General features: G+C 38.7%; 1 pseudogene; it reads left to right on the top strand.

The window, feature by feature from the left end:
- Positions 1-22,807, top strand: part of LOC122048292 — an 88,372-nt pseudogene extending 65,565 nt beyond the window's left edge.
- Positions 22,808-25,335: the final 2,528 nt, after the last annotated feature.

Here is a 25,335-nt window from a genome sequence, read left to right as displayed (position 1 = left end):
TCAACCTAGATTACTAGGACACAATTTTCTTCTATAATCAACAACACACACTATAAATAATATCATTTCCCAACTTATCGGGCCTCTTGATTTATCGAACTAAATCTCACTCATTGATAAGTCAAAGAAATAAATACTAGATATATGTGTTTGTTATTATATCAGAATTAAGGGCATACACTTCCATAATAACAAAGGTCTTGTTCTTTTTTTCAGCCAGTATAAAAAAGAGCTTACCTTAAATGGTCCAGCTCAATACACTCAGAGTGTACTAGTGTAATTTTATAGTTAAGATAAACTAATATCAAATTATACTACGACTATTCTAATAGTTTATTCCTTTCCATCTTAGTCGTGAGCTATTGTTTATAATTTATAAGGAATTGATAACATGATCTTTTGTGTGTGACACCACACACCATGTTATCTACAATATAAATTAATTGAACAACTACACTTAGCATATAAATATAGACATTTGACCAATGTGATTCTTTATTTCATTATAAAATGTTTACAAAAAGCTAGGCTTTTAGTATTCACTCTAACAGTTATGCGATGCATGTGTAGTTTAATCATGATTACGTCTCTTTTATATATGCCTACCAAAGTTTGGTACTCACTTCTAGCTCAATTAATTGTAGTCAGGTTTTGTCAAAGCAAAGTGACTCGATTTATCTTGCTAGAGTGCAGCAGGACAATTATGATATCCGACTATTAAACTTTGGGTGTGACTTAACTAAGTTAAGAACTTAGAGGCATATCCCATATGATGAACTTCAAATTATACTAGTCTTGGGCGATTAGCCAAAGCTAACTCAAGATGAGTTATAATGTGGATTTCATAAGATGAGCAAATGAACAAATAGTCTTGTTCACCTAATGATACAAGAGTTACATATGATTTAATTGGTAAACATTGCCTATCTATGTTATACTAAGTCTTGGGCGATTAGCCAAAGCCAACTCAAGATGAGGTATAATATGGATCTTGTTCCACATGAATGTCAACGCGATTGGACTTAGAGCTAGTAGTGTGGGTAACACCACATCCATGACTTGCTCTTACCAAAGCTTTACAATTCAGTGGGAGAATAATTTAATTATGTTAGTTAGAGCCCTAGAGCCAATCATTTGATGATTGTTGTATGGACTCGTTGTATCATATTCTTGTATATAAATAAATGCATTTGTTTTTGGTTATTATACTTACTTGTATTGGTGTCAAATAACTAAGTATAATAGCGTCCTTGAGTAGAAGGTTCTTACCTATATCAATCGATTGATTGAATCGATAGTGAGATGACATAGGGAACACTACTCTTAATCATTCCTAGTCAAGTATTAACATTCAGGGACAATGTTAATGCGACGAGACTAGCATGTAGGTCAACTCGATGACTTGATCTCACAAGTCATGGATATGGAGATATCAAGTTGACACATGGGTATGCATTGGAGAATGTATACTGAATGACTCGCCATGAGAAAGTATCATGGATCGTTATATGAGTGTCATATACTTTCTCATGTGGCTATTAGTATGACTACTAGTCCTTGGACCTGAAGTCACCATGGTTCCCTACATAAGGAGTTACGTACTTTGGCTTCGTCAAACGTCACCCGTAACTGGGTTGACTATAAAGGCGATTACTGGGTATGTAACAAATTATGCGGAGGGATGTGAGTGATGTAGATGGGATCTATCCCTCCTATATGACGAGAGTGACATCGATATTCTTGATAGAGTGAGACCACTAAGTGCATGGCCATGCCCAAATGAGTCAATATGAGATATTGAGCTCATTTGATTGAGTGAGTCTACTTGGAGTTCAAGATTTAGATTGATTAGAGGATGACACGGTGTATGCCTCACATTAATCAATCTAGATGTTAAGGATAGAAGGGCACTTGTCATATATTGTGAGGAGTCACAATTAGTAGTCACAAGGTGATGTTGGATCTCAACATTCTTGTAACTTGGGTAGTAATGATGTGTTGCTAGATACCGCTCATTACTTATGCTTCTAAATGAGTTTAGGAGCATTGCCAATGTTACAAGAACCTATAGGGTCACACACAAAGGACAATTAGATGGAGATTAGGTTCATTTGATGAACCTAAAGGATTAGGTTCATGTGATGAACCAAATTGGATTAAGAGTAATCCAAATTGTGCTAATTGAGTTGGACTCAATTTGGTTCATGTGTTAAGTGAGTCTAATTTAGACTTAGACTCATTTAATTAATTTAATTCAATGAATAGAGATTTATTAAATTAAAATTGACTTGAACCAATGGTTAGATTAGATCAACCAAGGGAGAGAAGTGGTCAAGTTTGACTTGACTTAAGTAGGAAGATGAAGAGTCAAGTTTTGACTTGACTTTGACTTGACCAATGCCACATCATCAAGGCTTCTTCATTTGGTCAAGTTTGACTTGACCAAATGCCACCTCATGGGAGTTACCAAGAGTTGTGACTCTTGATATTCCATGGGGGTTATAAGCCTTGAAGTGGCCGGCCACTTAAAGAGGAAATTTAGTGCATTTTGTGTGCTAATTGATTTCATCTTCTTCCTCCTCTCAAGCTCTCATCTTCTTCTCCCTCTCCTCCACCTCTTTGGCCGAAACTTCTAAGGGTGCTAGCACACCTTTTAGTTGTTTTCTCCATCATTTGTTCGTGTGGATACACATAGAGGAGTATCTACTTTGATACTCTAGAGATCCGACGAACCTTGGACGAGAGGGATACACGAAGGGCATCGCTTCAAGGGTAAACTCTTCTCCTTCATAGATCTAGTGTAGATCTAGGTTAGAAAACTCATACTCGAAGTTTTTTACGAAATTTTATTCTTCACACGGATCCGGTGGCTGGGGATTCGGGGTTTCCACAACGCAAAAAGCGGTTTTTGCGGCCTGAAAAATCCAACAGTGGTATCAAAGCCACGTTCGAGGCGAGTATGAGTTTTAATTTGTATTTTTATGAAAATTACAGATCTGTAACTTTCTATGAATTTACTATTTTTATAGTTTTTATGGGTATTTTTCTCGTAGAAGCGAAGCACAAGTGTTTAGACACTTGTAGGCTTCGACTACCGAGAAGTTTTTTCCAAAACGGCAAGGTTTCACCCCAAATCGTTTTGGGACAGCGGACTAAGGTGCTGTAGGATCGCTTAGGAACACTCGCAATGGTTATATCGTGGGTAGGGGCGCTGCCCCTGACCCCGCAAGGGGCTTCGTTCCGCGATTGCGCCCGAAAATCGCTAAACGAAACCGCCGGGAATTTTTACTCATAAAAATTGTAATAATTGTAATAAAAATTACAGAAATTTATATAAATTGCATAATTTAGAATTATGTATTATTTTGTGATGGTCATGGCCCAAAATACCCAATTATATTGAAAAATTGTGTTGTAATTCATAATATGGCCTGCGTGCCATTTTGTGTTTGTGCGTGTTGTACTTGATTCGCGACCTGCACATCATGCCTTCCTCTATTTTATATTTCTTATTGTAAATTAGTTTAGACTCGAATGTAACTCGAGTTTCACTTTTGTAATGTACAAAATGGAGCGGTGGAAGATCCACTCGAGATGGAGTTACGAGGAGGGCGCGAGCAACACAAGGTGGTCAAAGGGAGGAGCTTGAGAAGCTGTTGACCTTAGGTTGACCATCCGATCTTCTCATTGGCTTGAGAAGATCATAGTAGGGCCATGACAAATTACAAAACATTTAATTAATTGCTTGTGTATATATATGTGATGTATGCTAGAATAAGTAATTAATTAGCGCCTTAACGATTCGATTCGATCAATCGCGTATATGATACACCTCGACGATTAGATTAGATCTAAATCGCATACATGATGCACCCTAATAATTAGATTAGATCTAAATCGAGTAAATGATACACCTCGTCGATTAGATTAGATCTCAATCGCGATAACTCGTAATGCCTACCATGCCGTGATACCTATCACTACCTCGATCACATGTAGTTGTTGAATCTGCCAAAGCAGAGCAACATATATTATCTTGGTAGGGTATGGAGGGGCAATCTTGGTCCCGCCTATCAATGCATGGGTGAGTAAAACTCAATTAGATTGAGTATAACTAGTTAAATCAAGTTTAAATGTAGCCATTTATCCAATAGTTGGAAGATAGGACAAAATCACATTTATATTAACTCTTGGGCGTATTAGCCAAAGCTAACTCGAGTTTTAATATAAATGCGGATCATGATCCTATAAACAAGAGTTGCATAGAGATGTAATTGGTAATTAGTTACCTACCGATCATACTAAGTCTTGGGCGATTTAGCCAAAGCTAACTCAGGGCATAGTATGATGTGGATCTTGTCCCACATGAATTATAGAATTCAGTGGGAGCATCATTTAGTTAAAGGCCTAATTAAATTATTAATAAGATATGATATTTATTTTCTGCATTTTGCTGTTGTAGATTACCATGACGTCAAACACGAACACCTTCTCTCTGCGTTCTGTCCTTGAGAAGGACAAGCTCAACGAAGCTAATTTCCTGGACTGATATGGGAATCTGAGAATTGTTCTCACACAAGAACATAAACTGTACGTTCTGGAGCAGCCCATTCCGAAGGCACCTCCTGCCACTGCCACGCGAGCTGATCGAGATGCTTACAAGAAGCATCAAGATGACACATTAGATGTATCATGTCTAATGCTCGCGACCATGAACTCTGAGCTTCAGAAGCAACATGAGTTGATGAGTGCTTATGATATGGTTGAACATCTTCGTCAACTATATCAAGGATAAGCGAGGCATGAGAGATTCGAGATCTCTAAGGCACTATTTCAGTGCAAGATGCAAGATGGGACTCCCGTAGGCCCATATGTACTCAAGATGATTGGGTACATAGAAACCTACAGAGATTGGGATTTCCCCTTGGCCAAGAGCTGGCCACTGACTTGATCTTGCAGTCCTTGCCAGAGAGTTATAGTCAATTTATCATGAACTACAACATGAACGAAATTGACAAGCCACTGCCTGAACTGCTTAGTATGTTATGAACTGCTGAGCTTAACCTTAAGAAGGTTAAGCCTAACTCCATTCTGATGGTGCAAAGGCACAAGGGCAAGGGCAAGTCCAAAGGTAAGGGAAAGTCCCAAGCCAAGGGTAAAGGCAAGGCACTAAAACCCAAAGGAGGGGTTGCCAAGGATGCTACCTGCTTCCACTGTGGTCAGACCGGTCACTGGAAGAGGAACTGCAAAGTATACTTGGAGGATCTTAAGAAGAAGAGAAGTGAGACTTCCACTTCAGGTATCTATGTTATAGAAGTTAATCTATCTATTTCTTCATCATGGGTATTAGATACCGGATGTGCTTCTTACATTTGTACTAATGTGCAGGCGCTGAGAAATAGCAGGGCATTGACGAAGGGCGAGGTGGACCTACGTATAGGCAATGGAGCACGGGTTGCTGCTGTTGCTGTAGGGACTTATTTTCTATCTCTGCCCTCTAGGCTTGTATTAGAGTTGGATGATTATTGTTATGTGCCTGCTTTGACTAATAACATTATATCAGTTTCTTGTTTAGACAAGAAAGAGTTTTCATTTATAATAAAGAATAAATGTTGTTCAGTTTATTTAAATGATATGTTCTATTGTAGTGCACCTCTGATGAACAGACTCTATATTCTAGACCTTGAGAGCCCTATCTATAACATAAGTACCAAGAGGTTCAAGTCAAATGACATGAACCAAACCTATCTCTAGCACTGTCGCTTAGGTCATATAAATGACAAGCGCTTATCCCAACTCCATAAAGATGGTTTGCTGGACTCATTTGATTTCGAATCATATGAGACATGCAAGTCATGGCTACTAGGCAAGATGACTAAGACTCCCTTTAGTGGACATAGTGAGAGAGTGACTGACTTGTTAGGTCTTATACATAGTGATGTATGTGGCCCTTTCAATGTCGCTGCTAGAGGTGGTTATAGGTACTTTATTATATTTACTGATGACTTCAGTAGATATGGTTATGTGTACTTGATGACACATAAGTCTGAATCCTTTGAAAAGTTCAAAGAATTCAAAAATGAAGTACAAAACCAGCTTGGCAAGAGTATTAAGATACTTCAATCAGATCGAGGTGGGGAATACCTTAGCCATGAGTTTCGTGACTATCTAGCTGAGTGTGGGATTCTATCCCAACTCACTCCTCCTGGAACACCATACTGGAATGGTGTATCTGAAAGGAGGAATCGTACCCTATTAGATATGGTACGGTCTATGATGAGTCACACAAATCTTCCTACATTCCTTTGGAGCTATGCTCTAGACACGGCAACCTTTATACTCAACCGAGTTCCATCCAAGGCTGTAATAAAGACACCATATAGGATATGGACTGGGATAGATGCCCAGGTGTCTTTTATGAGGATTTGGGGTTGTGAGGCTTACGTTCGACGTCAAGTCTAAGACAAATTATGACCCAAATTTGACAAGTGCTATTTTATTGGATATCCCAAGGAAACGAAGGGATATTACTTTTACATTCCCAGTCAACACAAGATAGTTGTGGCTAAGACTGGAGTTTTTCTAGAAAGAGATTTTGTTTCTAGAAAGACTAGTGGGAGTACGTTCGATCTTGAAGAAGTTCAAGATGTGAACAATAGCCCTGAAGCCTCGATGGAAGTTGAACTGGAACCACAAAGTATTGTGGATGATGTTGTTCCACAAGGAGTTGAGGAACAATAACCAGTTCAAGTAGACATATCTCTTCGCAGGTCTGATAGGGTACATCGTCAGCCTGAGAGATACTCATTTCTCTTGTCTGACCATGATGATATTGTGCTCATAGAGGATGAGCCCACCTCCTATCAGGAAGCTGTGATGAGACCAGATTCCGAGAAATGGCTAGAGGTCATGAGATCTGAGATGGAATCCATGTACACTAACCAAGTATGGACTTTAGTTGATCCACCTAAAGGGATCAAACCCATCGGGTGTAATTGGGTCTATAAGAGAAAGACTGACATGGATGGAATTATCTATAAGGGTCGCTTGGTAGCTAAAGGTTTCAAGCAAATTCATGGTATTGACTATGATGAAACCTTTTCTCCAGTAGCGATGTTTAAGTCCATTAAGATCATGCTTGCTATTGCAGCATACCATGACTATGAGATATGACAGATGGTTGTCAAAACCGTATTTCTGAATGGAAACCTACTCGAGGATGTGTACATGACACAACCTAATGGTTTTGTAGATCCACAGCATACTAGCAGAGTATGCAAGCTGTATAGGTCCATTTATGGACTAAAGCAAGCTTCTCGGAGCTGGAATCTTCGATTCGATGATGCAATCAAATAGTTTGGTTTTATCAAGAATGAAGATAAACCTTATGTCTACTAGAAGGTTGTAGAGAACACAGTTGTCTTCCTTATATTGTATATAGATGACATACTACTCATTGGGAAAGACATCCCTTTGCTGTAGTCTGTCAAGACTTGGCTAGGGACTTGTTTCTCAATGAAGGACTTAGGTGAAGCATCCCGCATTCTAGGCATACAGATCTATAGAGATAGATCAAAGAGATTGCTTGGCCTAAGTCAGAGTACATATATTGACAAGGTACTCCTACGGTTTGCCATGCAGAACTCCAAGAAGGGATTTCTGCCGATGTCACATGGTGTGAGTCTTTCGAAGACTCAAGGTCCCTCTTTTAGAGAGGAGAGAAACCGCATGGATCAGATACCTTATGCCTCAGCCATAGGATCTATCATGTACGCCATGCTATGTACTCGTCCTAATGTCTTGTATGCTTTGAGCATGACGAACAGATACCAGTCAGATCCAGGTGAAAGTCACTGGATAGCAGTCAAGAATATTCGTAAGTACTTAAGAAGGACTAAAGAATATTTCTTGATATATGGAGGCGATGACGAGCTAGCTGTAAAGGGTTACAGTGATGCCAGCTTCCAGATCGACCAGGATGATTATCAATCGCAGTCAGGGTTCGTGTTTTGCATAAATGGTGGTGCTGTGAGCTGGAAGAGTTCGAAGCAGGACATAATCGCTGATTCTACAACAGAGGCCGAGTATATTGCTGCATCAGAAGCAGTAAAGGAGGCAGTTTGGATCCGCAAGTTCATCACTGAGCTTGGGGTGGTTCCTAGCATAGCTGATCCCATAGAGCTCTATTGTGACAACAATGGAGCAACAGCACAGGCTAAGGAACCTTGCTCACACCAGTGGACCAAACACATACTACGGCGCTTCCATATCATTTGAGAGATTATCAAGAGAGGAAATGTGAAGATTTGCAGATTACCGACAGAGGCTAACATCATAGATCTCTTGACCAAGGCTTTGGCACAGAGAAAGCATGATGGTCACACTAGGTCATTAGGCCTTAGAGCCTACACTGATTGGCACTAGTACTAGTGGGAGATTGTTAGTTAGAGCCCTAGAGCCAATCATTTGATGATTGTTGTATGGACTCGTTGTATCATATTCTTGTATATAAATAAAGGCATTTGTTTTTGGTTATTATACTAACTTGTATTGGTGTCAAATAACTAAGTATAATAGCGTCCTTGAGTAGAAGGTTCTTACCTATATCAATCGATTGATTGAATCGATAGTGAGATGATATAGGGAACACTACTCTTAATCATTCCTACTCAAATATTAACATTCAGGGACAATGTTAATGCGACGAGACTAGCATGTAGGTCAACTCGATGACTTGATCTCACAAGTCATGGATATGGAGATATCAAGTTGACACATGGGTATGCATTGGAGAATGTATATTGAATGACCCGCCATGAGAAAGTATCATGGATCGTTATATGAGTGTCATATACTTTCTCATGTGGCTATTAGTATAACTACTAGTCCTTGGACCTGAAGTCACCATGGTTCCCTACATAAGGAGTTACGTACTTTGGCTTCGTCAAACGTCACCCGTAACTGGGTGGACTATAAAGGCGATTACTGGGTATGTAACAAATTATGCGGAGGGATGTGAGTGATGTAGATGGGATCTATCCCTCCTATATGACGAGAGTGACATCGATATTCTTGATAGAGTGAGACCACTAAGTGCATGGCCATGCCCAAATGAGTCAATATGAGATATTGAGCTCATTTAATTGAGTGAGTCTACTTGGAGTTCAAGATTTAGATTGATTAGAGGATGACATGGTCTATGCCTCACATTGATCAATCTAGATGTCAAGGATAGAAGGACACTTGTCATATATTGTGAGGAGTCACAATTAGTAGTCACAAGGTGATGTTGGATCTCAACATTCTTGTAACTTGGGTAGTAATGATGTGTTGCTAGATACCGCTCATTACTTATGCTTCTAAATGAGTTTAGGAGCATTACCAACGTTACAAGAACCTATAGGGTCACACACAAAGGATAATTAGATGGAGATTAGGTTCATTTGATGAACCTAAAGGATTAGGTTCATGTGATGAACCAAATTGGATTAAGAGTAATCCAAATTGTGCTAATTGAGTTGGACTCAATTTGGTTCATGTGTTAAGTGAGTCTAATTTAGACTTAGACTCATTTAATTAATTTAATTCAATGAATAGAGATTCATTAAATTAAAATTAACTTGAACCAATGGTTAGATTAGATCAACCAAGGGAGAGAAGTGGTCAAGTTTGACTTGACTTAAGTAGGAAGATGAAGAGTCAAGTTTTGACTTGACTTTGACTTGACCAATGGCACATCATCAAGGCTTCTTCATTTGGTCAAGTTTGACTTGACCAAATGCCACCTCATGGGAGTTACCAAGAGTTGTGACTCTTGATATTCCATGGGGGTTACAAGCCTTGAAGTGGCCGACCACTTAAAGAGGAAATTTAGTGCATTTTGTGTGCTAATTGATTTCTTCTTCTTCCTCCTCTCAAGCTCTCATCTTCTTCTCCCTCTCCTCCACCTCCTTGGCCGAAACTTCTAAGGGTGCTAGCACACCTTTTAGTTGTTTTCTCCATCATTTGTTCGTGTGGATACACATAGAGGAGTATCTACTTTGATACTCTCGAGATCCGGCGAACCTTGGACGAGTGGGATACGCGAAGGGCATCGCTTCAAGGGTAAACTCTTCTCCTTTGTAGATCTAGTGTAGATCTAGGTTAGAAAACTCATACTCGAAGTTTTTTATGAAATTTTATTCTTCGCACGGATCCGGTTGGGGGGGGGATTTCGGGGTTTCCGCAACGCAAAAAGCGGTTTTTGCGGCCCGAAAAACCCAACAAATTAAATACCTAATTAAATGACCTAAATATGATACTTATTTCTACATTTTATTATTGTTGATCACCATGTCAACAAATACGTCGAATATTCTCTCTCTACGATTTGTCCTTGATAAGGGCAAGCTCAATAGAGTTAACTTCCTGGACTAGTACAGAAATCTGAGAATAGTTCTCAAGCAAGAAAAAAAACTGTACATCCTAGAGCATCCCATTTCTAATGCACCCCCACGACTACCACTAGAGCTGATAAGGATGCTTATAAGAAGCATCAAGATGATGCATTAGATGTATCATGCCTTATGCTCACCACCATGAACTTTGAGATTCAGAAGCAACATGAGAACATGGATTCTTATGATATGGTTGAGCATCTTAGATAATTATATCAAGGACAAGCAAGGCATAAGAGATTTGAGATCTCCAAGGCTCTATTTCAATGTAGAATGCAAGAAGGAAGTCCCATAGGGCCTTATGTGCTCAAAATGATCGGGTATATGGAGAACGTATAACGATTGGGATTTCCACTAGACCAAGGATTATCCACTGGCTTTATTTTGCAATCATTGCCTGAAAGCTACAGTTAATTTTGTTAGTTAGAGCCCTAGAGCTAATCATTTGATGATTGTATTATGGACTTGTTGTATCATATTCTTATATAAATAAAGGCATTTGTTTTTTGTTATTATACTTACTTGTATTGGTGCCAAATAAACTAAGTATAATAGCATCCTTGAGTAGAAGGTTCTTACCTATATCAATCGGTTAGTTGAACCGATGGTGAGATGATATAGGGAACACTACTCTTAATCATTCCTAGTCGAGTATTAACATTCAGGGACAATGTTAGTGCAATAAGACTAGCATGTAGGTCAACTCGATGACTTGATCTCTCAAGTCATGGATATAGAGATATCAAGTTAACACATGGGTATGCATTGGAGAACGTATACTGAATGACCCGCCATGAGAAAGTATCATGGATCATAATATGAGTTTCATATACTTTCTCATGTGGCTATTAGTATGACTACTAGTCCTTAGACCTGAAGTCACCATAGTTCCCTACATAAGGAGTTATGTACTTTGGTTTTGTCAAACGTCACCCGTAACTGGGTTGACTATAAAGGCGATTACTGGGTATGTAACAAATTATGCGGAGGGATGTGAGTGATGTAGATGGGATCTATCCCTCCTATATGACAGGAGCGACATCGATATTCTTGATAGAGTGAGACCACAAAGTGCATGACCATGCCCAAATGAGTCAATATGAGATATTGAGCTCATTTGATTTAGTGAGTCTACTTGGAGATCAAGATTTAGATTGGTCAGAGGATGACACGGTCTATGCCTCACATTGATCAATTTAGATGTCTAGGATAGAAGGACACTTGTCATATATTGTGAGGAATCACAATTAGTAGTCACAAGGTGATGTTGGATCTCAACATTCTTGTAACTTAGGTAGTAATGATGTGTTGCTAGATACCGCTCATTACTTATGCTTCTAAATGGATTTAGGGGCATTGCCAACGTTACAAGAACCTATAGGGTCACACACTAAGGACAATTAGATGGAGATTAGGTTCATATGATGAACCAAGAGGATTAGATTCATGTGATGAATCAAATTGGATTAAGAGTAATCCTAATTGGGCTAATTGTGTTGGACTCAAGTTGATTCATGTGTTCAATGAGTCTAATTTAGATTATGACTCATTGAATCAATTTAATTAAATGAATTAGATTCATTATATTAAATTGGCTTGAATTAAATGGTTGGATTAGATCAACCATGAGAGAGATTAAGTCAAGTTTGACTTGACTTGAGAGGAAGAGGAAGAGTCAAGTTTGACTTGACTTTATGCCACATCATTTGTGAGTTGGCATTAGGAGAACCAATGATGATGTGCCACATCATCAAAGCTAGGACATGTGTGTGCCATCTCATGGAGGTTACAAGTCTCCTTCCATTTAATGTGGCCGGCCACATTAAATGAGAATGAGTTACAATTGTGGTCGGCCACACTAATGCTAGGTGAGGGGGTTTTCATTTTGTGAGTAATTCTCATTCATTCTATCTTCTTCCTCAAGCTCTCCTTCTCCTCTCCCTCTTCTCCTTGGCCGAACCACCTAGGTGCTAGCACACCTATTGTATGGTCTTCTCCACCTAATTAGTTCGTGTGGATACGCATAGAGAGTTGTCTACTTTGACAACTTGAGATCCGACATCTCCTTGGACAAGCGGGACTCGCGAAGGGCACGCTACGAGGGTAAAACTCTTTAACATATAGTTCTAGTGTAGATCTATAGGTTGGTAAACTCGTACTCGTAGTTTTACAAACTTTTATTCTTCGCACGGATCCGGTGGCGGGGTTTTGGGGTTTCCGCGACGCGAAAAAGTGGTTTTCGCGGCCCGAAAAACCTAACAAATTTGTCATGAATTATAACATGAATGAAATTGACAAGTCATTGCCTGAGATGTTCAGCATGTTGAGAACTACTGAATTGAACCTTAAGAAGGCAAAATCTAGTACCATTTTGATGGTTCCAAAGGGAAAAAGCAAGTGGAAGCCTAAAGGTAAAGGTAAGATCCAAGCCAAAGGCAAGGGTAAGACTCATGCATTGAAACCCAAAGGTGGGGTTACTAAGGAAGGAATCTGCTTCCATTGTGGTGAAAATAGACACTGGAAGCGGAACTACAAGTTGTACCTTGAGGAAGTGAAATAGAAGAGAAGTGAGACTTCTGCCTCAGGTATAAATGCTATAGAAGTCAATCTATCTATTTCTTCTTCATGGGTATTAGATACCGGGTGTGCATCTCACATTTGTACTAATGTACAGGGGCTGAGAAATAGTAGATCTTTGACAAATGGCGAAGTGGACCTACGAGTAGGTAATGGTGCAAGATTTGCTGCTATAGCTGTAGGAATATATTCCTTATCTTTGCCCACTAGGCTTGTTTTAGAACTTGAAGAGTGCTGTTATGTGCCTGCCTTAACTAAGAACATCATCTCTGTTTCTTATTTGGACAAGAAAGGATTCTCATTTGTAATAAAGGATAAATGTTGTTCCGTTTATTTCAATGAAATGTTTTATTGTAGTGTATATCTCGTGAATGGACTCTATGTTCTAGACTTTGACAACCCAATCTATAACATAAATACCAAACGGTTCAAGTCTAATGATTTGAACCAAACATATCTCTGACATTGTCGCTTAGGTCGCATAAATGAGAGTCGCATATCCCAACTCTGTAAGGATGGACTTTTGGACTCATTTGATTTTGAATCATATGAGGTATGCGAATCTTTTCTTCAAGGCAAGATGACAAAAACATCATTTGGTGAACATAGCGAAAGAGCTAATGACTTGTTAGAACTCATACATACTGATGTATGCGACCCTTTTAGAATAGCAGCTAGAGGAGACTATCATTACTTCATTACATTCACTGATGATATTAGTAGATATGGCTACTTGTATCTGATGAGACACAAGTCAGAATCCTTTGAAAAGTTCAAAGAATTCAAGAATGAAGTACAAAAAAAACTTGGTAAGCGTATTAAGACGCTTCAATCAGATCAAGGTGAGGAATACCTTAGCCAAGAATTTCATGACCATCTTGTTGAGTGTGGGATCATATCTCAACTTACTCCACCTGGTACACTACAATGGAATGGTATATCAGAAAGAAGAAATTATACTTTATTGGATATGGTACGATCGATGATGAGTCAAACATAACTTCCTACTTCCTTCCGGGGACATGCTCTAGAGACGGCCACTTTCACTCTTAATCACGTTCCATCTAAAGCTGTCATAAATACACCATATACAATAGGGACTAGGAAGAGTCTCAAGATGTCTTTCATGAAGATTTGGGGATGTGAGGTTTACGTTAGATGACAAGTCTAAGATAAACTAGGACCCAAATCAGACAAGTGCTACTTTGTAGGATATCCCAAGGAAACAAAAGGATATTACTTCTATAATCCCACACAAGACAAAGTGTTTATTGGCAGAACAGGTGTCTTTCTAGAAAAGGAATTTATTTCTAGAAAAATTAGTGGGAGTCAAGTTGATCTTGAAGAAATTCAAGATGCACAAACTAGCACCAAAGCCTTAATGGAAACTGAATAGGTACCACAAGATATTGTGGATCATGATTTTGTTGCACCACAAGAAATTATGGAGAAATAACCTATTCAAGTAGCACAAGCTCTACGCATATCTGAAAGGACCCGTCGTCAACCTGAGATATTCTTTTCTCTTATCTGACCACGGTGATGTAGTGCTTGTTGGTCTTAATGAGCCTACATCTTATCAAGAAGCTATACAGGGCCCAGATTTAGAGAAATGGTTAGAAGCCATGAGATCTGAAATGAAATTCATGTACACTAACCAAGTATGGACTTTGGTTGATTCACCTGAAGGGATCAAACCCATTGGGTGTAAGTGGGTCTTTAAAAGGAAAACTGACATGGATGATCATTTGCATACCTATAAAGGGAGATTGGTAGCTAAAGGATTCAAATAGATTCATGGTATAGACTATGATGAAACCTTTTCACCAGTTGCGATGCTCAAGTCTATTCGGATCATGCTTACTATTGCAGCTTACTATGATTACGAGATCTGGTAGATGGATGTCAAAACTACATTTCTTAATGAAAATCTACTCGAGGATGTGTACATGACAAAACTTGAGGATTTTGTAGATCCTAAGCATGTTCGAAAGGTGTGTAAGTTGCAATGATCCATTTATCGATTGAAGCAAGCTTCTAGAAGTTAGAATCTTTGATTCGATGATGCAATCAAAGCGTTTGGTTTCATCAAGAATGAAGATGAACCTTGTGTCTATAAGAGGATTAGTGGGAGCATAATCATCTTTCTCATATTTTATGTAGATGACATACTTCTCATTGGAAATGATATCCCTACTCTTCAATAAGTGAAGACTTGACTTGAGAATTGTTTCTCAATGAAGGACTTAGGTGAAGCAGCTACATTTTAGGCATTAAGATCTATAGAGATAGATCTAAGAAATTACTTGGTCTAAGTTAGAGTACATATATTGACAAAGTGCTTAAATGTTTTGCCATGCAGAATTCCAAAAAGGAATTTCTGCCGATGTCACATGGTGTGAGTCTTTCGAAGACTCAATGCCCTTCTTCTAAGGAAGAAAGGGACCGCATGGATCAGATTCCTTATGCATCTGCTATAGGGTCTATCATGTACACCATGCTTTGTACTCACCTAGATGTCTCGTATGCATTATACATGATGCATTATACCAGTCAAATCCAAGTAAAGGTCACTGGACTGTTGGCGCTACTCGGAATTTCGTTCTGTTTCCCCTGTACAAAAATTTATACAAGCACAGAACTTTTCCTAGCAACCCATGTGCTTTTCAGAAGTTAAACTTGGATTGCAAACAAAACTTAACATTATTAATCCAAGTTCAACCCATGTGCTCATCAGAAGTTTAACCATATTACAAAAGTTGATTAAATATCTATTTCAAGGATTGACTTCCAGGTCGTTGGCGAGGCACTCGGGCTTCTTGGGTTTGAGATCATCCACCATTTCCTAGTCAAAGCCTTTTAAAGAAATTGAATATTTAAACTCCTTACAGTAAAACATAGGTTAAACTACAGAGACCTCAATCAAATCACAAGATTGCTAGCCTCTTGTGTTGGTACTTCAGGATCAATACAAAGGAAAAATAAACTAGTACACAGTGGAAACAATTAACTAGTTATACCTTTCTTTGTAACTTAAAGACCTCTTGATCTTCTTCTACATTACTCTCCTCCTCTTGGACATCGTGTGGACGATGATCTACCAAGATGCAAAAATCACCCAAGTTCTTCTTTCTTCCAAGACTTTCGGCCACCAAGGGATCAAAGCTAGGAACACCACCTCTTGTTCTTCTTTCTTCTTTGCAACCCGCTGGCCACAAGATGGTTGAAGCCTCTTGATGCCGCTGGCCTTAGGTGAGAAAGCAAGGGGAGAATAAGAATATGAGGGGGCCGACCACAAGGAGAATAGAAGAGGAATAGAAATTGTGTAGATGATTATTATTTCAAAGGCACCATCTATCCTCTTTTATAATCCTTGGTAATGGCTAAAAAGGAAAGATTTAAACAACAATTAAATTCTCTCTTTTAAATTTCCTATTGTGGATGACTACAAAAGGAAAGTTTTAAAATTAAAAATCCCTCATTTAAACATTGTAGATGGCTACAAAAAGGAAATGTTTTTAAAATTAAAACCTCTCCTTTAAATCATAGTTTTTTAAAATTAAAACCTCTCCTTTAAATCATGGTTACAAAAAAGGAAAGTTTTAACAAAAATAAAATCTCTCTTTTAAACCATTGTAGATGGCTAAAAAAGGAAAGATTTTTTAATTTTAAAACTCTCTTTAAAACCATGTTGATGGCTTCAAAAAAGGAAAGTTTTTAAAATTTAAAATTTCTCTTTTAAAACATTGTAGATGGCTACAAAAAGAAAGATTTGAAAAATTAAAAACTCACTTTTAAACCCATCTTGGCCGACCCCTTGCTTGGGCACCAAGCAAGGGGTGGCCGACCCCTTGCTTAGGCACCAAGTAAGGATGTGGCCGACCATAAGGATGACTTGAGTGGATGCGAGGCTTTATACATAGAGGCTATAACAGGGACCTAGAGGAGGAATTGGTTTTGGCCTCCTGATGAGCTTGAGCTTCTTATGTTCGACCCGAACACCCAACTCAAGTTCATCAATAATAACTCATACCACTAAAGAGTTATTATTGAACTACCGCACCAAACCCATATTACATTATGAGCTCCTTCTTATCATGAGTGCGTTAATCTCCCTGTGTTTAAGATATCGAATATCCACTAATTAAATGAGTTACTGACAACTCACTTAATTAACATCTAGCTCCAAGAGTAGTACCACCAAACTTCATTGTCATGTTGAAACTAAGTCCACCTGCAGGGTTTACATGACAATCCTTATGAGCTCCTCAAGGGGACATCATCATCCTAATAAATACGATACAATTTCCTTCTATAATCAACAACACACCATATAAATAATATTGTTTCTCAACTTATTGGGCATATTGATTTAACAAATAAATCTCACCCTTTGATAAATTAAAGAAATAAATACTAAGTACATGTGCTTGTTATTATATCGGGATTAAGAGTAAACACATATATAATAACAGAGGTTCTGTTCTTTTATGCAGTCAGTATAAAATGAACAACCTCAAATGGTCATGCTCTATACACACATAGTGTACTAGTGTAATTTGACAGACAAGATAAATTCGTACCAAATTACACTACAACCATTCCAATGGCTTGTTCCAATCCATCTTGGTTGTGAGCTTCTACTTATAATTTATAAGGAACTGATAACATGATCTTCTATGTGACACCACACACCATGTTATCTATAATATAAATTAAATGGACAACTACATTTAACTAAATGCAGATATTTGACTAATGTGATTCTCATTTCAAAATAAATGTTTATACAAAAAGCTAGGCTTTTAGTATACATTCTAACATGGACAACAATCAAGAATATTCTTAAGTACTTGAGAATAACTCAAGATTATTTCTTGATCTTTAGAGGCGATGAAGAGCTTGCTGTAAAGGGTTACACTTATGCTAGCTTCCAAACAGATAAGGATGATTACAGATCGTAGTCAGGGTATGTATTTTGCTTAAATGGTGGTGTTGTGAGCTGGAATAGTTCAAAGCAGGACACAGTCACTGATTCTACAACAGAGGCTGAGTATATTGCTGCTTCAGCTGTAACAAAGGTGGCAGTTTGGATTAGGAAGTTTATTGTCGATCTTGACATTGCTCCTAGTATAGCGAACCCAATAGACCTCTATTGTGATAATAATGGGGCTATTGCACAGGTTAAGGAACCTCGCTCTCATCAGAGATCCAAACATATACTACGACAATTCCATTTCATTCGAGAGATTATCAATAGAGAAGATATGAGGATATGTAGAGTATTGACCGATGCTAACATTGCAGATCCCTTGACCAAGGCTTTGGCACAGAGGAAGCACGATGGTCATACTAGGTCACTGGGTATTAGATATTTCAGTGATTGGCACTAGTGCTAGTGGGAGATTGTTAGTATTAGCCCTAGTACCAATTATGAGATGATTGTAAAGGGCTCCTTTTGTATCATAGTTCATTATTAATTAAAAAAAAAGTTGGTAATTATATTTATTTTAATTCAGTGTCGAACGAATAAGTATAATAATGCCCTAGAATAGGAGGTTCTAATCTATAACATATCAATTGGTTGAATTAATAGTGAGATATTGTAGATATACATAGAACACTACTCTTAACTATTCCTAGTCAAGAATTAATATGCAAGGATAATATTAATGCGTTAAGACTAACATGTAGGTCAACAGATGACTTAATCCAACAAGTTATGGATAAGAGATATCAGGTTGACACATAAGTATATATTAGAGAATATATACTGAATGACCCACCATGAGAATATCTCATGAATCATTATATGAGTGTCATAAACATTTTCATGTGACTATTGGTATGAATAGTCTTTAGACCTGAAGTCACTACGGTTCCCTACATAAGGAGTTGTGCACTTTGGTATCAGTAAACGTCACCTGTAACAAGGTGGACTATAAAGTCGATTACTAGGTATACAATAAGTTATGTCGACGGATGTGAGTGATGTAGATGAGATCTATTCCTTCCATATTACAGAAGTGATATCTATGGGCCCCTTGATTAGTAAGACACAGAATGAATGACCATGCTCAAATGATGACATATGCGATATTGAGCTTATTTGATTGAGTGTGTCTACTTAGAGATCAAGAAACACAAAGATTGATAAGAGGATGACATGTTCTATGCCTCATTAATCAATCTAGATATCAATGATAGAAGGATCGAGTCATATAAGATAATAGACACAAAAAGGTTAGGCCGGATCTCGACATTCTTGTCACTTGGGTACTAATGATGTATTGCTAGATGCCACTCATTGCCTATGTATCTAAAATGATTTTAGATACATTGCCAACGTTACGAGAGCCTATTGGGTCACATACAAAGAATATGTTGATTTGGAGATGGATTATGAGGTTAAGTTTAATCCTAATTATACACATTGAGTTAGACTCGAATGAATTCAGATTAGACTTATTGAGTAATGAGTTAGATTCATTGATTTATTGGGTAAATGGCTTGTTGGGTTAATGGTTAATCCAATCTTATAAATCCAACCCATTAGGATTAATGAATATTAATAGAGATTAATATATTATCATTAATCAAAAGGAAGATCAAGAGACAAAAATATTTTTGTATTCATTGGATGAATACAAAATCCATTTGTAAAAGTAATCTTTAGGTAAAGTAACCTTTTTTTTTGGGTCAAGTAACCTTTTTTTTTGGGTCAAGTAACCTTTTTTTTTTGGTAAAGTAACCTTTTGATGAAGTGACCTATTTGTTAAAGTAACCCTTCTGTGAAGTCACCTTATATAGATGAATTGACCTTTTGGGTGATGTGATCTTCTTGGTTTTTTCTCTTCTTCCTTCTTCCACTCTTGCCCAAAAACAACCTTGTGTAGTTGCTAGCACAATAAAGGTTACTTCTTCTCCAAGTCATGATTTCGTTAGATGGACAGACAATGTGTTCGTGTGGATACCGTAGAGGCATGGACGTGCTGATCGCGTTGAGATCTGTATCTAAAGAAACGTTACTGTCGAGATTACGAAGGGCACACAGCAAAGGTATAAACTCACTTCATGTAGAAACTTAGTATATGGTTTCCTTTCGCATGGATCTTCTAGAAAGGAACTAGATGTTTTCCACTGCGCTTACGCGTATCTAGCGCCCTTGTTCCTTACAAACTAATATGTTTGATTAGTCGATTGATAGTTTCACAAATCATCCAAAAGCTTTAGAATTTAACTGTTCAACTTGATTAATGACATCAATGGTTGATATTAGTCGATTGATATAGATCAAAATCAAATAGAAGCAAGTTGATTTAACTGTTTGACTTGAATGATGGTTGATATCAATCAACTGATGTTGATTAGGAGTTGAACAGAAGTAAATCAATTCGATTGTGAGATTTAACTGATTGCTATCAATCAATTGTTCGAATGGATTAGTCAACTAATGTTAGAATGATCTACAAAATCAGACAAATTTTGGAAAGTTCAGAGGATGTTCAACGACAGGAACAATGCCAAATACTATATCAATCGACTGATGGGTAAAATTAGTCGATTGACAGGCAAAAATCAGCCTCGACCTAAACGCTTTAAAAGTGAGGTTTGAGAAGATTTTTCAAGGTAGGTTCTTGGAGGTTTGAGAGTGAAATGTTGGTGCATTTCCTTACCAACAAGTGACAATTCCAAGTAACAAGAAAACACCCAAAGAAAGATTCATATAAAGTTGTATATACTCATTGTATTTGCTTTCATCCATTGTATTCTTGTTGCATTGTTGTAATAAAAGGTTGTAAGAGGCTTCTCTACCTCTGAAAGATATCCAAGAAGGAGAATATTTAGTGGTAGTAGATCGCTAGGACTAGGTTTTAGATTAGTTACTTTAAGAGGTAGATATCAAGAAAAACCAAGGTGTTGACCATCATCATTGTCAGATGCTATTTGATGTTGGTGACTTTGTTTCGGATGTATTGACTCATGATCATTCCTTGTGGGCGAGTATAACCAGCTCAAAGATTGGAAGATTGGACCATGAGAGATACTACAAAAGATCAACGACAATGCCTGCAGGTTGTGTCATCCTTGTCATTTAAAGACGTCTGATGTCTTCAATATAAAGTATTTAACTCCTTATTATGTGGATTATGATGAAGCTACTATGAACTCGAGGGTGAGTTCTTTTCAATTTGAGATGACTGATGCAAGATCAATCAAAACTTTAAAGAGTCATAACTTTTGATTCATGACTCAAAATCAATCTTTGTCGGTGGCTCGTGTACGGAATTTCAAAATTTACATTTGTTACAAGGCAATCTGTAACCGCCAAATTCAAGCCCAAATTTCACCATTTAGGCCATTTTCGGAGCATCTTTACTATTTTTAGTAATTTTTATTTTTCTAGTATTTAGGATAATTTTGGTATTTCTAGTATTTTTGGGTCCTCGTTTGTCTATATCAATATTTTGTTCTATTAATTTCAACTTCTAGAAAGATCTCTTTTCTTTCTCTATAAGATTGAAATTGAGGTCCATATTTTAGGATTTGTTTTTTTCTTAATCTTGGGATCTACAGTCTATATAAGCATATGTGTAGCGATGAATCACCCCTCTATTATTAACAAATTTCTATTTTAGCAGATGACGGGGTTTTCTTTGGTATTCTTCGGTTCTCTTCTTATTTTCTCCCCTAATTTCATTTCTTATCTTGTCTATAAGATAATCACTATCATGTTCAGTGTTAATATTTTGTTTGGAAAAATTCTTATAGGTAATATATTGATGAAATTTTCAGAACCTACTTCCTCATATTCGCGGGTTGTGCTTTGATCACCGTTAACTTGAGCAAGGGAATGATCACCTTCCCTGGACTATGTGTCGCTTGGGGACTCGGCATCATGGGCATGGTCATGGTCATGGTCTACTCTATCGGTCACATCTCTGGTGCCCATCTGAATCCTGTCATCACCATTGCCTTTGCGACATGAAGGAGGTTCCCATGGAAACAGATCTCCTACTCTGAGCACACCCTCCTTAAACATAGCAGTATCTATACATCTTCATGTTCTAGTATCTTAATTTCTTTTGTCATTTAATCAATTCAGGTGCTAACTTATGTAGTTACTCAGCTTGTGGGGGCAACCCTTACAAGTGGAACGGTGTGTCTGATGTTCGGGGGGCAACATGAACACTTCCTGGGGACGATACCGACTGGCTCTGATGTGCAATCTCTTGTGCTTGAGTTCATCATCTCATTCTACTTGATGTTTGTCATCTTCAGAGTGGCAACTAACAATAGAGCAGTGAGTGCGATGCTTCTACTCTCGAGTCAAAATGATACGATTAAGTAACAATAGCGATCACTATCAGCTAGCAAACGTAGCTTTTATCACCCTGTCATTTTGATTCGGTCAAATTCTTGTTCTTGATTTGTCATTTCTGGTGTTTAGATTGGAGAATTAGCAGGTCTTGCAGTTGGTGCTACAATCTTAGTAAATGTTCTCCTTGCCGGGTATGTAACTTATGCATCAAGTTGTTAAAAATGATGTGAAAAATTTAACAAATAATTGTGGCTATCTTGTTCACAGGCCTATATCGAGGGCATCGATGAATTCCGCAAGGACCCTTGGCCAGCGATCATGGAAAATGGGCGAACAGGGATCTCGGTCTACATCGTCGGATCAGTTTGTAGAACTATAGCTGGGGCATGGGAGTACAGTCTCATCCGTTTCACCAACAAGCCCCTTTTTCGAGATCACTAAGAGTGGGTCTTTCCTCAAGAGCTCAAGGTAGTGTCAAATAGAAATAAAGTATGAATAGAGTAATTAGTGAAGTATATTAATCTCTCTAAGTAACAATTCTCCTTGGGTTTTCGAGAATGCCTGTGATCCTATTCAGAATCTGAGTCAGACGAAGGTCGGATGAGCTGTTGCTAGTGTTAATAGAGAGGCGACTAGGACACCCTTTTCGTATGTACCCCCAAGAATGGACCTCCACATGGCACTGACAGACGATGATGACTGATCCGGCGGTACTTGAAATTTGCGCGCACTCAGACAAGCATACGAAACATTAGAGGCTAGAAATAAGGGGAAAAGTCCTCGGAGTAGGCCCTCTAATACTCAAGTCAGGTACTTTTTTCCTAGAAAAATAGTGTACAAAGGAGAAAGAAAAGTATAACACAAGTGCGAATGTTCGAGAGAGCGTACCTGTGCAACGAAGAGGGCCTCCCTTTTTATATGACAATGTGTACCTCTGGAGCTTGACTGATGTCAGGGAATGTTGGGTGTCTAGACCTGTCTAGTGATGGAGGAAGTGTGGCACCCTCTTGTGGACTGAAAGAAGGTTCCATTCGTAGATGACTACTGACCATTGAAATATTCCTTGACATACAACAGTTATTCCTTGACAGGCAATTATGATTCCCTGACCTTCTTTTCATGTAGCGCCTTCTATCCTGGCCGGGCATGACTAGGGTAGCTCGGGATGATCTGTTAGGTATAACACCCGTCCTAAGTCTTGAGGGGCAGGGAGAGCTATGGTGAGATCACTCTAAAGCTGACCGGGAGTTGGCCTACTGAGAGAACTAGGCCTGGGTATGACCGAACTGTGAAAACTCGACTAGTGAGAGCAGGTCAGGCATCACCCCGATTCCACATCCCGATTCAGATCTAGGATTATGATATGTAAGCACTTGGCTGGGCGTCCTGCGTCTGACGACACCCGGTGGTCCTACCTCTTCTTTCCCTAGCTTCTGACTGCCACGTCTCCTAACTGTTGACTGCCACATTCCCTTGACTTCTGACTGTCACGTTTCCATGACTGTTGACTACCACGCCCCTATGACTTCTGACTGCCATGTCTCCTTGACTTCTGAGTGCCACGTCTCCTTGACTGTTGACTGCCACATCCCCTTGACTTCTGACTGCTACGTCTCCTTAACTCCCAACACCGAGACCTACCCTTATGCACCGTATCATAAGCCTCCCCCAAGTCTAGTCGAAGGAGGCTCAGGTCCGACTGACTAGATTCGGACACTGGTTTCATTTATTTCGCCATTATGTTCTTAAATGCTTCTCTTTAGCCCAAATCCTTAATTGTATAACTTGTTTAACTACTCAATCAATCTAGAAAGAAGGATCACTTTAACTTTTGCATATGGTTCTTTCCCCTTCCCCTCTTGTTTAAAAGGAGGCTGATCACCATCTATAGAGTCATACTTTCCTTCTGCTGACGCCCCTTACCCATGGATGTGAATTTTGAGTCGCATGCGCTGCAGCTTCTCCATCAAGAATTTGATCAGATGACTCAACTACTTACCCAAAGGGGTACGACCTTAGCCGAGATGATGCAGGATAGAGATCTTCAATCTTCTCTTCACCGAGAAATTGAGGAACTTTGGTTATCTGCTAAATCTTAGGCTCGGGCTGAGATAGAGTTGAAACATAAAGCTTATGTAGACTTGTAGAGTCAAGCCCAATTCCTGATCTATTTGAAAGAGAAACACGCCTCTTCTATAACCCTTCTTCAAAAATAAAATTGGCTCAAAGATGAAACCATTGCTCAGCAGCGTCGCATTATTCAGTCCACCAAGGCGGAGCTGATTCAGGCGTAAGCTTACCTTGAGTAGGCCGGTCAAGTGACACATCTTTGCTCGAGGTGCCGACCGGTTACTGATACTGGAAAAGAATGTTGATTATTTAGATGTCTCTAATGTGAAAATGAGATTTCGAGGGGTTCCCCCAGTATTTTATTAAATAAATGCAAGTCTGGTTTGACTTCAGTCTTTGTTTCTTTTTTCCTTTCTTCCCTGGCACTTCTTTATTTTATGTAGACCCTGAGGGTGGTTAGTGAAGGCTTTGGTTGTTGATAACGTGCTCGGGAATAAGAGTGCAAAAAGCTGACCCATGAGTTGCTAAGTGCAAGAGTGTGCTTGTTTATAACTCGTGTTAGGGAACTAGGGCGAGAGTCTGAGACCTCGATCGAGAGGTCATTGGTAATGAGAGCAAGGTCACTTATAACTCACGCTGAGGCGAGAGTCTAGAGGTGTGAGAGCATGCTCACTTATAACTCGCGTTGGGGCGAGAGTCTGGAGGCGTGAGAGCATGCTCACTTATAACTCGCGCTGGGATGAGAGTTTGGAATATCGACTAAGAGGTCGTTGGTCATGAGAGTATACTCACTTATAACTTACGCTGGGGCAAGAGTCTGGAGGCATGAGAGCATGCTCACTTATAACTCGCACTGGGATGAAAGTCTGGAATACCGACTGAGAGGTCTTTGGTCGTGAGAGGAAGTTCACTTATAACTCGTGCTGGAGT

The sequence above is a fragment of the Zingiber officinale genome, chromosome 2B (assembly GCF_018446385.1).
Source record: "Zingiber officinale cultivar Zhangliang chromosome 2B, Zo_v1.1, whole genome shotgun sequence".
In the NCBI taxonomy this organism is placed as follows: Eukaryota; Viridiplantae; Streptophyta; class Magnoliopsida; order Zingiberales; family Zingiberaceae; genus Zingiber; species Zingiber officinale.
Note: the sequence above shows the minus strand (reverse complement) of the source record. Positions and strands in the feature narration are given on the sequence as shown.